The sequence below is a fragment of the Rhinatrema bivittatum genome, chromosome 11 (genome assembly GCF_901001135.1).
Source record: "Rhinatrema bivittatum chromosome 11, aRhiBiv1.1, whole genome shotgun sequence".
In the NCBI taxonomy this organism is placed as follows: domain Eukaryota; kingdom Metazoa; phylum Chordata; class Amphibia; order Gymnophiona; family Rhinatrematidae; genus Rhinatrema; species Rhinatrema bivittatum.
Window position 1 is genome coordinate 59,310,502 of NC_042625.1, and position 14,353 is coordinate 59,324,854.

The 14,353-nt window shown below is 40.2% G+C and overlaps 1 protein-coding gene across 1 annotated transcript in view; it reads left to right on the top strand.

Moving 5' to 3' along the window:
- Nucleotides 1-645: 645 nt before the first annotated feature.
- The window catches only part of NOS1 (nitric oxide synthase 1), a 364,505-nt gene continuing 350,797 nt past the window's right edge, over nt 646-14,353 (top strand). The window contains 1 exon segment of the mRNA XM_029571229.1: nt 646-737. The gene's annotated coding sequence lies outside the window, so the exon portion shown is untranslated.

The window sequence follows — 14,353 nt, forward strand, 5'->3', positions numbered from 1 at the left end:
CCAGCAATCATTAGGGCATGCAAGTAGAAAAATATACACACTTAGTCAGATGACTAATATTTAACAAAGGCATGGTAAATCGAGACCTGTGTGCACATAAACAAAATGAGCATACATCCAAATGAAATGTAGACTATTTATTTGAGTATATGTATCCCTGACTATGATGCTTTTGTTTTATTGGGTGAGAAATCACCCAGTTGTTAATCGTTTCTTTAGAAGGCATTTTAGTAGGATGTGGGACCTATTGATTTCTTCTTATGGCAAAGGGCTGCCTTACCCACTTTAATATTTAGGAAACTGGAGCCTATAATGAAATGAGGCGTGCAAGGGAGAGGCATCTGTGTTCTTCACAGAGCTAGTAAAAAAATAAAAATAAAAAAGCAATCTTAAGGGCCTCTTGTATTAAAGGGATTTCCCCATTTTATGTCGATGGAAAAAATACTGACTACATCTGGCCCATAGGTTTTTGTATTTTTGTTTTAGCAGGGAAGTTGCTCAGGTGGTGGTGGTTCGCAGGCAGTGTCAATTAACCCTAATTCATTCAGAGTAACACAAGCGGTGAGGCTAGCAAAGGGCTCCTGCTGATTAATTAGTACTTAGTAACTCCAGATAGAAAAGGCACTGCTAGAGGTGGGGTTATACAGCAACTGAGTGCAAAAGAAAAAAGGGACAGAAAGAGAAGGAGCTAGCACGAGATGGCTGGGCAGGAACTGAGCTTCAAAAGCAGGAGAGAAGTAAGAGGCATTTTCCGTTTTATTTGAGCAGAAGCAGCCTGTTTCCTTTTCCACACAGGAGTTTTCATGCTCTATAAACTGAGATTCCTTAGGTGTAGCAGAGCAAATCTCAGCACAGGGTTAGAGGTTGGACGCTGGGTCTGTGAGGTAGGTGAAGAAAGACAGAGCCGGATTTCAGACAAGAAAGTGGAAGCTGCCAGCTATCGAGGTGGAAGGTCCTCCTGGTGTGTGTATAACTGAAAGGAGACTTTCCCTTTTAAGTTCTCTGAGGCAGAAGAGAAAATCCTTTGATCTGAAAAGCTTTTGGAGGTTCTCTGTACTATTTTGATATTGCATGATTCTTAAGTGCTTGGACCCCTCATAGGCAGTACTTTATTAGGAGGCGGGGGGGAGGAAAAAGTGCAAGTCTATTTGTAAGATCAGCCACAACGTAATGCAGGAATGCATAGCTTTTCCTGCTGATCTAGTGCTAGATAGATGCAACCTGTATACGCTGTACAGGTGGCTAATAAACTGCAGGTTTCTATGAACTGGCAGCTCCCAGGTACAACTATGGAACTGTCTTTTCTGGTCATGGATTGCCCATGTGCCTCCTTAACTAACTCTGCTATTCCTCTCTGGCTGCAGGAGTTTGTTGGACTGAATTCATAGGCAGAGCCCCCAGCTTCTTGAGGCAGACATTTCAAGATTTTGTGGCAAAAATTAGCATTTTTTATGGCAGTCTTTTTTTTAAAAATTCTGAATTATGTTGCAAATTTTATATAATCTTGCATAAAGATTCACACCTCCTGACTCTGCAAAAAAGTCGTTTTTTTAAAATTGAAAACCATTCATATTTGTGTTTAAACTATATAAAAATAAAAATGTTTATGCTTGGTACAAGTTTTAAGTTGAAATAGTACAACTGTGCTTTTTATATCTTCTTGAGACAGTCCTTGTCATCTTTCCAAGTATATGAGCTTCTGTATGCTAAAAATGTCTTCAACGTCTGCAGTTTATCATGCTGTTAACTACACAAAATATGTGCACATATTTTGGACACTTGGTAAGAGATACAAAAAGGGGTTGAATTAGCAGATATTGAAATTTTGTCAGCAGTAGTGTCAGTCTTCAAGGCTGAAATTAATGGCTCTTGTGCCAGCTATGGGACACCAGCAGTTGCAGACTTCCAAAAGACATACTGATCTTTTGTAAATGGTGTATGATTGGCCACCTATGCAGATGCAAGAACCTTTGTATAATGATGAAATACTTCTCCTCCAGGGACATTATGCCATCCAGGAATTATAACTAACTCGTCTATGAATTGATTATGGATTTAAGAGATCTTTGAGGGATCAAGCATTATGAATGCTTTCTCAGTCCACTCCAACTTTACCTCCTCCCCTACTTCACTTCAAGACAAGAAGATTTCCAGTTTGTGAAGGGAGGAGCTGGAGCAGAGAGAGACTGAAGGCAGGCAGGCTCCTTGCAGTCTTATTCAAAAGCACTGGAGTAGCCAGAATTGATTTTTGGTTGAGGCTAACATCTGTGGGCAGTAGGCATACAGGTCTAAGCCCTACTAATTGTAGTCTGCAACCGCCTTCATGCATCATGAGTGACACTTTAAGATATTTTAACTCCATTATTTCAAGCACATAGCATTGAAAATGCTTTAATTTTATATTTATTACATTTTATAAATATATAACTATCATATAAAAAGTAAACACTTAACAGCAACATCAGATCCAATTCTTCATGTAAGAAAACAGAGATCAATGTAGTCTTCTATGAATAGGGACTGGAGTAGACTTTATCTTCCAGGACTGATAGGTCTTTACCTTCTATGGAGCAGGTAAACTCCTCCTGAACCCAGACATCCAATCAGTAATATTTTGAAAAGGTGTTTAAAGAACACCATGTTGCTGCTTGGCAAATCTTGACAGGAGATAATCTAATCTCCATCCATCATAGTGCCTAAGCCCTCATGGAATTTATTACTTATTTAAAAATCTTTTGTTCTGCAACTTCCTAATATTTGTTCAGTGTGGATTACAAGCTACATTCATAAAACCCATAATACATCAAATAAAATTATACAACAATAAAAACACATACATATTTCAACAATAACATAAGGCAAAAATCGCACACACTTATTAAACAAGGATATAACTGGTTAACTGCCAGAGTTAGATGGTATTAAATCTTTAAAGGTTTGATTGAAAAAAGTCTTTAGGGCTCTCTTGAATTCCTTTTGGGTTACTGATTTTATGGAATTGAAGAGGTAGGGAATTCCACAATATCGGACCAGCAATAAGAAGTTCCAGTCTCTAGTGCAGTCGAGATGGGTGTGGCGTGGTGAAGAGATATTGAGTAATTTTGGTTTTTGATAAGTGTAATGTTCTGCTAGGCATGTATAACTTAAGTGTTTGTGTCCAGGGGGAAGAGATGTTAAGAACATAAAGAAATTGCCATGCTGGGTCAGACCAAGGGTCCATCAAGCCCAGCATCCTGTTTCCAACAGAGGCCAAACCAGGCCACAAGAACCTGGCAATTACCCAAACACTAAGAAGATCCCATGCTATTGATGCAATTAATAGCAGTGGCTATTCCCTAAGTAAACTTGATTAATAGCCATTAATGGACTTCTCCTCCAAGAACTTATCCAAACTTTTTTTGAACCCAGCTGCACTAATCACATCCTCTGGCAAAAAATTCCAGTGCTTTATTGTGCGTTGAATGAAAATTTTCTCCGATTAGTCTTAAATGCTAAATTCATGGAATGCCCCCTAGTCCTTCTATTATTCGAAAGTGTAAATAATAGAGATGTGAATCGGAATCTGATCAGTTCTGATCCAAATCTTAAAATTTATCGCCCAGCCCGATTTGAGTTTTGATTATCGGCTGCGCCTGATCCGATAATCAAAAACCCTCCCGAACCCCAAAAAAGGTTATAACATTACCTGGCGGTCCAGTGGGAGCGCGGGGAGCGATCTCCCGCTCTCAGGCCATCGGCTGCGTTAATAAAAATGGCGCCAATGGCCCTTTGCCCTTACCATGTGACAAGGCAAAGGTAGCGCTGGCACCATTTTGAATACTGGCAATACAGCCTGAGTGCAGGAGATCGCTCCCGGACTCCCGCTGGACCCCCAGGGACTTTTGGCCAGCTTGGGGGGGCCTCCTGACCCCCACAAGACTTGCCAAAAGTCCAGCGGGGGTCTGGGAGCAACCTCCTGCACTCAGGCCATATTGCCAGTATTCAAAATGGTGCTGGCGCTACCTTTGCCCTCACTATGTCATAGGGGCTGATGGTTGGCCCCTGTGACATAGTGAGGGCAAAGGCTGGCGCCATTTTCAGTACTGGCAGCTGCTAGCCTTTGGCAAGTCTTGTGGGGGTCAGGAGGACCCCCCCAAGCTGGCCAAAAGTCCCTGGGGGGTCCAGCGCCAGCCATCCAGTGTTCCTACCATGTGACAGGGGCCGCCCAATGGCACGGATACCCTGTCACATGGTAAGGGCAAAGGCCATCAGCACCATTTATTAGTGGCAGCCGATGGCCCGAGAGCGGGAGATCCCCCCACTGGACTCTCATTCTCACATGCGCTCTCCTTCTCACACACAAGATCTGACTCCCACATGTTTTCTCTCTCTCTCTCATACAGGCTCTCACATATGCAGCCACAGATAGTTTGTAAAATCACTGAAGCCCAGGGGCATTACTTATAGGACACATACACTAGAAGCAGAGTTGTTAATATACAGGTTCTCATTCCCACATTCATTCTCTCTCTCACATACTCATCCTCTCAGTCCCACTTGTTTCATAGATTTATAGTTCGCAATTTGCAGAGCATCAATGCAAATTACAACCAAAATACACAATAAAACAGAGGAGAAAATACATAATCAGATAAAACAAAGAATAACAAACGTTAATTAAAAGCTTCAGAGAACAAATAGGTTTTCAATGCCTTTTGGAACATCATATAATCAGTAATCACTGACTGAACTTCATGTTTAGTATGCTACAATTCAGGACCCAAGACTTTAGAGCGAGTGCCAGTTAACCTAACAGATGTATGAGATGGCACTATTAACATATGCTGAGAAACAGAACACAGTGGGTGAGCAGGTATATATAGGATTATGTTTCTTTAAGCAGAAGGAATCGGCATACAAAGATTTATGTACCAAAGACATAACTTAAACTTTACCCTCTGCTTTATTGGGAACCAGTGCAATTTTACTAAAGGAGAAATACTATCACCATATTTAAGTAAAAAAAATTAATCTGACCGCAGCTTTCTGAGTAAACTATAAAATATGCATAAGGAATTTAGGTAATCCTCCATATAATGAATTACAATAATCCAATTATGCACAGACTATGGATTGAATGACTAATCTAAATTCAGGCAAGGGAAGGTATTGCTTCTAGAGATGTGAATCGTGTCCTCTATCGTCTTAACGATCGATTTCGGCTGGGAGGGGGAGGGAATCGTATTGTTGCCATTTGGGTGTTTGAAGTATCGTGAAAATCGTGAGCCGGCACACTAAAACCCCCTAAAACCCCCCCAAATGCCTTAAATTACCTGGGGGTCCAGCGGCGGTCCGGAACGGCCTCCTGCAATTGAATTGTGTTGTCTTCAGCCGGTGCCATTTTTCAAAATGGCGGCGCAAAATGGCGGCGGCCATAGACCAACACGATTCAACTGCAGGAGGTCGTTCCGGACCCCCGCTGGACTTTTGGCAAGTCTTGTGGGGGTCAGGATGCCCCCCCAAGCTGGCCAAAAGTCCCTGGGGGTCCAGCGGGGGTCCGGAAAACGATCTCCTGCCGCGAATCGTTTTCCGTACGGAAAATGGCGCCGGCAGGAGATCGACTGCAGGAGGTCGTTCAGCGGGGGTTCCCCAGCCATATAGCTTGGCAAATCAAATTGCACATCAGCAGCATAAATTCTAGGTAGATAATTTGAAAACTAGTGGCTGCAAAAATGTTAAAGTATTGATAAGGCAGACCCCTGAGGGACTACCCAATTATTAGAATAACACCTAGAACAATCAGTTTTAAAACAAACCTGCTGAGATCTCCCATGTGTGTAAAACAAAAAAAAACCCAAAAAAAACAAACTTCAATACTGATCCTCTAACACAATATCTAACAAATCTTCTCAATTTAGCATGCAAAAGTGTCAAATGCTAATTTATCATTAACTGGACTAAAATACCACTTATATTCCAAATTACATAGACTGTCATCTAACAGGGATATTAAAAAGTCTCTACCTCTCCCTTTCCAAAATCCAAATTGGTCATTATGCAAGATATCATGGGGTACATACTAAAAAGCCATTTAGATGGATAAGTTATCCATCTAAATGGCTTAGCTGTATATTTAAGTCTTATCTGTCTAAATTTAGCCGGGTAAATCAGGGACATTCCAGGGAGGAGCGGAGTTTTATATACGGTCATTCAGTTTCGCCATCATAACGGTTTACAATTATCGATGTTAGCGGGTTAACAAATACAATATGTTTGGAGTAAAGATGTCCGATTGGGTTACAGGATAGGGTTACAGAAGTAACTTAACTATAATATGAATAGGGTACAATTACAGTAATTATATGGTTGGATATACATTTTGTTATATAAATTCTATCAGTTTCTCAAGTTAATTAAAAAAAAAAAGTTTTGTGTGTGTGTATATATATGTATGTATATGTGTGTGTGTGTGTGTGTGTGTATATATATATATATATATATATATATATATATATATATATATATATATATTTATTAGTTCTCATGGAGATATTATGCTTCTTTTGGGTGAGCTAGGTAGGTGTTTAGATGTGTGGTTGTCTGTGTATATTTAAGTAGACCTTGATGAATAGCCAGGTTTTCAGATCTTTCTTGAAGGTTTTTAGGTTGGGATGTGTTCTTATTTTGATTTGGAAGGGAGTTCCATAGTTGGACTTCCGATGTATATAGCTCTTTCACGGGTTGTGTGGTTCGGGCGGGTGGAATTTTCAGGAGACCTTTGTTTGAGTGGAGGTCTCATTTTGGGGCATGGAGTTCATTTGTTTTACTTAACCAGTTAGTTTGATGTCCTATGATTAGTTTGTGTAGAATTGTTTGTTAGTACTTTTGTAGTCTATGCGATATTTTATTGGAAGCCAATGTTGTGCTATGAGATTTGCCAGTTAACTTAATTGGCTAACTCTAGAGTTGTGAGATTTGGGCATTTTTGGGATCTGGTATGGTGCAGTAGTTTGTGTTTTTCTATTGTATTTTTCTTTTGAAATAATATCGTGGAGAAGACGCAGAAGTTTAGTATGTAAGTTTGAAATAATGAGAAAAGTGAAGATTGAATAAAAAGAACTGGTCTAGCAACTGGAAGAAAGGTGAGTGTGGGGATTATTTTTTTTTTTTTTTTAGAAGTTAAATTGTTTAAAAGAATTGGGTAATATGTGGTGTACAGTGCCATGTGTTAATTTATAGTGGTATGTAGTGAAGGTAAAATTGGAATTTATGCTAAAGGGTTGAATTTTATTTAAAGTGTCTTTGAATATAACAGGATCGGCAATAAAAAGTTTTATGCATAAGGTGATTGGTAATACAGAATTGCTGAATGTTCTCCAAGAGACGGAGTTTTGAACGATTATAAGGCTAATCCCCTGAAGAAACCGAAAGGTGAAACAGGAGCTTCCTGTCGGGACAGTAATTGAAAGAGGGAGGACGGGATAATAATCGAAAGAGGGAGAATAACTGAGAGAACATCAAACAAAGGGAGAATTGGGAGAATATTTTGTGATGAATAAGCTGAAATCTGTATTGAAATAACTCAATATTTGTGAAATTTTTTGTGATAAATAAGCCAACACAAATGATTAAATGGAACTGAAAATATGTGATTGGGTGGGAATGTTTACATTATAAATAATAGTATGTAATGCATACTATGTATATGTTAAGGGGAGGTTTTAGTGTGTATTATGTTTAGAGGAATGAATGTTAGGGTGAATGGTAATTTAGGGTGTGTAATGTGTTTTTTTTTTTTAATGAATATTGTAATAAAGTATTTAGTAGATTTAATGAGGAAATACGGGTATATTGTGTAACTCTAGACACACCATAGGGCAGGTCTAAAGTTAGCCAGATACCACTTATCCTGTTGACGCTAATTTATCGGTATATTCAGAGGCATGGCTGCACCGCTGAATATTCCGGTTAAATTAGCCAGAAACACATATATGGCTAACTTAACTAGCTGCTCAGCAGCTGAATGTCTACCCTGATATGTATCTAAAATAAAATATCCATTTGTCTTAACACACTTTTTTTTTTTTTTTTTGCAATGTACATAAATTAGAAATTGAATGATACTTTGAGTAATTATCTGAAGAGATGGATCTTTTATCACTGGCTTAATAACTGCTCTTTTCAAAATATCCAGAACAGATCCAGATTGCAAAGAGACTGTAACAAATTTTCAAATAATGGAATCCTATTTTATCTTGGAAAAACTCTGCCAACTCACTAATCCATGGTAATCTCAGGGTGACTGGAAGTCAAAGTTCCCAGATATAGTTGTAGACCATGGTGGCTTGAATCAGTACCTCCTCTTCTAGACACACCATGAGATGAGGTTGATGGCTTCCATATGGCAGGGCCTCTCAGGCCACTAGCCAACACTGATTGGGTGGGCTTGAATCCAAAGTGAGTAAGTGTCAGGCCAGCCAGACCCACCCATGGTGATGACACTATTCAGAAGATTGAATTAGGAGCTGTGAAAGCTTTCAGGAATGTTGATTCAGTGCCAGAACGTAAATTATATGGCAGATAGCTAATTATATTATTTCTCCTTTTGGCTGCACAATCATTGGAGGCTAGGGGCATTACTTATAGGACACATACATTAGAAACAGGGCTTTTGTTAATACAGCTGCAGGTTATTCTGGGCTTTTGATCCAGTCTTGGGTTTTTCCTTATATGAGCAATATTTGGTCATCTTTATTCTGCAGTTGCAATAAATGCCTTTACCACATCCTCCAGCAATGAATGCTAGAACTTAATTGTGCATTTACGCCCAAATTTTAAAAGGCACGCCGGCATAAAAAATCGGGGGGATACGCATGTGGCTGGGCCTCGCGCGTGCCGCACACATTTTAGAACCGGGCTGGCCACGCGAGTAACCCTCAATAAGTGCACAAGTGCCAGACCTGCTGAAAGGGGCGGGCCGGGACAGCGCCTCTATTGGAACGGACTGGGAGGGAACTGTGGAAACCCTACTCGCGTCACCACGTGTATTGTAAAATCCCCCCCCACACACACACGCAGAGCAGGCCACCCTCCCACACATATGGGTGTGTGCATGTGCAAGCGGGAAATGTATTTTATAACACAAAATGTTAAAACATACTCTATGCTTATGGCCAGGGACACAAGAACACTTAAGACTCAGTAAAAAGTATAATGTATGTTTATTAGTCAATATAAGTGTTCTCGGGAGATGCCTGGTACTGGTTCGTCTTACAATCTGACCAGATCTATTTAAAAACTTTTATTGAGGCATTAGTCTAGAAGATGCCACTAGCCTCAGAGTCACTCCTGCTACCACAGCTACATCTCTGGAAGTCTTAAATAATATTATCCCAAACCAAAAGATCTTTTAATGCAGGATCGCCAAATGTACCAATAATAGGAGAAAATGGGTTTTAGCAGCAATGCCAGTTTTATAAACCTATGAACACAGGTTGCAATATCGTATTCATTTGTTTCTCTCTTATAAGTTCTCTGCCCAGGTCCTTAGAAAAAGAGACGCTTAATATTTTTGTTCAAGCCTCAGACTTCTGGACATTAAAACAGCATGCACCATGTTATAAAATAGGTGTGTCCATGTGCACGTGCCGGGGAACTGTGCGCACATGGACATGCTCATACCTTTTTTTAAAATGGACCCCTTGGTGAATAAGAATTTTCTCCAATTTGTTTTGAGTGGAGGCGTAGCCTGGTAGATAAAGCAATGGGCCTTTAACCACTCTTTGTGACGCTCCATTGCCTCTGGTACAAACTTAGGGGCATATTTACTAAAGGTTTTCTCACACCTTGGGGATAATTTTCAAAAGAGTTAGACACACAAATGTAACCTACTATCAGAGCAATTTTCAAAAGCCATGTCTCTGAGAAAATCTCATGGACAATTAAATGGCATATTATAGCAATTTTCAAAAGCACACTTACTCCAGTAAAGTGCATTTACTTGACTAAACCTCAGCTTTAGTCAAATACTTTTTAAAAATCTGGCTCTTTGTGTCTGTGGGGAAAAATCCCTTGGATTATTAGCCCTCTGGGGACAGGGAAAACACCTACTCTACCTGAATGTAATGGACCTTGAGCTAAATATACCTAAATAAATAAATTAGGCTGGGAATCAGAAAACCAAACCTGGCCTGATAACATTGTAAAAACAGATCCAGGAGGGAGACAAATGCAGATTAGGGGTAGGAAATATGTGGCAGGGGCTTGATCTTGAGGCTGCAGTGCTAGTAAACACACTAACTTTAAGTAATATTAAAACCCAGCATTTTTTGACCCTTTTATAAAAAAAAAAAAAAAAAAAACTTCGTAAACCCACCACTATATAACTAGCAGGCCGATACAGTACAGTGTGCTTCAGTGGAGCGCACTGTTAACCGGTATTTGGACGCGCGTTTTCCGACATGCTAGCTTTACCCCTTATTCAGTAAGGGGTAATGCTGCATTCAAAACGCACGTCCAACCCCCCCCCCCGAGACTAAAAGCACACGCAACATGCATGTTGCTGGCCCTATTAGTCATTCCCGCATGATACAGTAAGTAAAATGTGCAGCCAAGCCGCACATTTTACTTTAAGAAATTAGCGCCTACCCAAAGGTAGGTGTTTAATTTCTGTCAGCGCCGGGGAAGTGCACAGAAAAGCAGTAAAAATTGCTTTTCTGTGCACCCTCCAACTTAATATCATGGTGATATTAAGTCAGAGGTCCCAAAAGCTTAAAAAAAAGTAAAAAATTAAAAGAAGAAACTTAAGCAGCTCGCGGGTTGAAAACCGGACGCTCAATTTTGCCAGCATCCAGTTTCTGAACCCATGGCTGTCAGCGGGCTCGAACAGACTCTGGCAAAATTGAGCGTCTGCTGTCAAACCCGCTGACAGCCGCCACTCCTGTCAAGAGGCGCTAGAGACGCGCTAGTGTCCCTAGTGCCTCTTTTTACCGCGGGCCCTAATTTAAATATTTTAGTTTACTGAATCGCGGGCACAGGACACTGGCCTGTGCACACGCTGGGAGAGTAGGCGCTCGCCCGCGAACTGTACTGTATCAGCCTGTAGGTGAGGACCTTGGGTTACATAGCTGAAGGGGCAGAGCTATGATCTGAGGACAATCCCATCAAGGCCTTTGGACTGAGAATATGAATTTATATGATGGGAAGTGAGGGATAAAAGTCCCTGCCACCTGACTTCACTGAGATCACTTTGCAACTATTGCCAAAGCATAACTGAAGAGTTAACTTAGGAGGTTTGTAAAATAATCTAAAATGAGTGGTAATGGGAAGTAACTTTAGAGGGAGAACCGGGAGCAGGTGAGCTGATAATGTGAAGTGCATTAGCAGTTCTGCTGCTTTAATGTTAAGCTTGTTTTGTATTTTATTTTTTTGGCCTTTTAACTTTTTAAATGAATCTCCTGACACAAGGGAATTCTAGAACTGAAATCAGCAATGCTGTAAACACTATCAAAGAATAAATAATCAGTAGTTTAACACAAATGTGGCATCTTGTTAAATATACTTTCAAAGTAAAATTAGCCTAGGAAGTGCTTTGAAACAAGTGAACTGTATAGATCAAAGTGAATCCTGTTCCTGTTGCCAGACCAACTTTGACAGATATATCCAATCTTATTTGTTTGTTTTTTTGGGAGAGTTGGAAGTATTTCTTAACCCTTTCCTCTCTAAGCTGGCCATGTATTGATAGTCCTTTATAACTCTAAATGTGGGATGCCAAGAAAGATGACTATATAATTCAATTTTTGTTTATATAAGCAACATCAACCATCCAATGATTTAATTTTTCAGATGTATGTACATGTTGCCTCGTTTTGGTTCCTGCCTGCAATAGAGACTGCGGGAGGAAGGTCATATCCGTGAAACCTATAGAGCTTTGCTGTCTTTTCTACATAGACTGGTGTATTTCTCAAATTTTGGTATTTAAGACAATGGTGCCATTTTGTGTGACTGGTGTTGGTATCTTCACAGACACTCTGCCCGTCTCCATTTTAAAAGGGCAGTTTGATCAGTGATGTTTGTGGACTTGTATTCCATTGGGCACTTGTCTCTGACTCTCTCAGGAATTCCAGTTCACCTGGTGTGAACTTTACCTCTGAATACCTACCTATCCTTTATATGATGCATCATGCTAGCATTTCTTGCTCTCATGTTGCACATCTAATTTTGCATAAACTGCATCTGTACTGTGTGATCACTTTTGCTCCGAGGGCTCCCCCTGAAGAAGCTGGTTCAGGTGAAACAGGGCCTTATTGGGGTCTTTACCACAATACCTGGGAAATTTGATCACAGTCAAAGGGACTTACCAGATTTAGAATTTCTCACAAGGTTTCTTTTACTGCAAGCTTGGCAGGTGCCAAAAGTAAAATGCATGCATATAGATTTGCATTCTTGACATAAGAATATGTTCAAGTCTAGGTAAAAGTTTAGTGGGTGATTTTTTTTTTTTAATACTGTAGCTATGACTGTAAGCAGTTCCTCCTGAGGGATGACTGTATAAAGTGATTCAATGTCCATGGTGACTAATAAGCTATCATTGGATAGAGTGACAGTGGACAGAAACTGAAGCAAATTAGATGTATCTTTGATGTAGGATGGTGCTTGTGAGACGTAGGGATGTAAAATTTTATCAAGAAAGATTGAAATGGGCTCAAGTACTGATTCCTTAGCGGAAACAATGGGTCTTCCTGGGGGGGTGGTTCTTGTGGATTTTGGGTACGATGTATAGCACTGGGATTCTAGGATGTTTGTTAATGAGAAAATTGCGTCACTGTTAGTGAGGAATCCTAAATCATGTCCTCGTTCCACAATTTGTGTGACCTAGACTAGAATGTAGTCTGCGGGGTCCGTGCTGAGTTCCTAGTAGAATGCTGAATTGGTGCGTTGGCGTTGTACCTCCTGCAGATAAAATGTTGTGCTCATAATCACTACAGCACCTCCCTTGTCCGCAGGCTTAATTACAATGTCTCGCCTGTCTTGCAAATGATGTAATGCTTGCGGTTCCTCACGAGTCAAGTTGAAATAAGAGTGAGATGGAGTTTTTTCAATATTTTCAACTTCACGCATGACCAAGCCTGAAAAGTGTTAATAGCTGCGTCTCCGGGAGGTGGTGGATTCCATTTTGATTTGAGTTTCACGATGGATGTAGTAGTTGAAGTTTCAAATGGGCTATGGGACAGAAATATTTTCCGTTGTAGTTGTCTGAATTTGTGAAAGTCACATTGGAACTTCAAGGGATCATGTTTCTGAGTGGAACGAAATTAAGACCCTTATTAAGCACTGCTTCCTCAAGGGCAGAAATTGGGCAACCTGATATGTTAATTACTACCGATGTCATGACCATTCTTTCTGACCGGACATTGGGGGATAGTTGCTGGTTGGATATTGTGATCTGGTCCTGGGTCGACTCCAGTCTGTATTTTGGTAGTTGTGTGTCCCTCGTTTTCTTCCCCTGGTTGCTTTCCCTCTATGTTGAGCTGATTTTTGGAGTAGTCGCCCCCCCCCCCCACCCCCAAAGGAGTATCCTCATCACTGCCTGAAGAGTTATCTGACAGATTGAAAGTCACTTGCTTTGGTTTTACATCCTGATTAAGCCATGGGTATATGGGTCCCATATCACCTTCATCCCTCCAGAATTTATTCACCTTGGTGATTTTAATTTCCGCTTTGAATTTATCCATGTCTTGTTTAAATTCTTGAAGGCTGTTATCAAACAGTTCAAGGGCCACATCTTATTTTAAAGACTCCAACGTGGCTTGGGACTGTTCCTGGAGTTCTTGTGCAATCATACGTGTTTGGATCACGATTAGCAGCATGAGGTCCATCGAGCATTTGTTAAGGATGTAAGACCATTTTTCTAAGAATTCAGGGTATTCAGTATAGATTTTTGGTTCTTTTATCCTCCTTAGATCCCGCAGTATACGTTGGTGTTTCAAACATTCAACCATGGTTGCACCGTGTAATTCTGTTTGAATTAAATGTTTTTGTAACATGGTGATTTCAGTCCAGCTGGAGGATGATGGAGTTATTTGTTCATTAGAAAATAGGGATTCACTTTGTAAAGCATCACTCAGTTGATCCTGTGAAAACTGAGGATATTGACCCATTGGGGATGTGCCATTTTATTAGACTGTATATTAGTGAAAACCATAACGATAATAGTCTAGTGTACAACGAACAACAATATATTTCAAACAAACACTTGTAAGCAAAGGTTTTAACTTTGTGGGTCAAATTTCATTTAGCTTGTGTATAGGACCATCATAACACCCACGGTATACAAGCGAGTTAGCCTGTATTTTTAACCGCTATGAAACAGGAT